We start from the raw sequence: 947 nt of genomic DNA on the forward strand, positions 1-947 counted from the left end.
TGATCTAAGTGTAGGTTTGACAAACTTATACTCACGTTTGTAATACTAAATAATAGAAGTTGAGGTTGCATATTTGAAACTATAAACATCGTGCTTCGCAGTTTTATCATTACTAATACCGACTTCGCAAAAACGGTACTCCAAAGTTGAAACATATGCAACTTGATTTTCACGGCATTGTGTGTATTTCCTCTTTTTGCTATTTCTTTTTCATATATTTGGCTGTTGAATCGAGCATAATGCACGAAAAAGAAGTAGAAAAGTAATATAATATTTCGATCCGCGTGTTTGTGGTGTGGAGAGGACATATGCAACCGGATGGGACACGAAGCACATGACTGCAAGCGTTATGTTTTGGATATGCACGCATGGCGGCGTATGGGTTGGTAAGGCTGGCAACAACACACAACGCAGCGCACGTCCGTGGCTTGGCTTGGCTGCATCCTTGTTTCTTTCTTTCCGTGCATACAGATGCAGGGGCAACCACCACATGCATGTCACCAGGAGACTAGTCTCTGCTGGTTGTATTCTTCCTTTTCTCGGGACACGGATTTCATACTTCATAATATAACTACAAGAATTTCATGCATGCTAATGCTAAAAGATTAAAGAGTGAATTTGCCTAACCAAATCTTCTTAACTTCTGTTGAATAGTGCGCAATGCCTGCACACAAATAATGAAAATATATTCACACTTCATAATATAACTACAAGAATTCATGCATGCTAAAGGATTAAAGAGTGTATACCTTTTCTTATAGATTATGATCTGGCGATCAGCTATTTAAGACGTGCGGAGCGTGGACGGGGGCTGCGGCCGGCGCGGAGGAGGCAGGGACATGGCGGCGACCGACTCAGAGGAGGCAGGGAAGGGGCAGCAAGTAGCGCGGAGGATGAGGATTGAAGAGGTAGCCAGGTAGGGATGGAGGTGACGGCCACTGCTACCA

At 43.6% G+C, this 947-nt stretch overlaps 1 long non-coding RNA gene across 1 annotated transcript; it reads right to left on the reverse strand.

Annotated features, from left to right (window-relative positions):
• Positions 1-428: 428 nt before the first annotated feature.
• On the reverse strand, positions 429-947 carry LOC120654270. The gene is made up of 2 exons (XR_005667039.1): positions 750-947; positions 429-664 (listed from the first exon to the last, which is right to left on the reverse strand). It is a non-coding gene; the product is annotated as an uncharacterized LOC120654270 (long non-coding RNA).

This window comes from Panicum virgatum, chromosome 1N (assembly GCF_016808335.1).
Source record: "Panicum virgatum strain AP13 chromosome 1N, P.virgatum_v5, whole genome shotgun sequence".
NCBI classification, from domain to species: Eukaryota; Viridiplantae; Streptophyta; class Magnoliopsida; order Poales; family Poaceae; genus Panicum; species Panicum virgatum.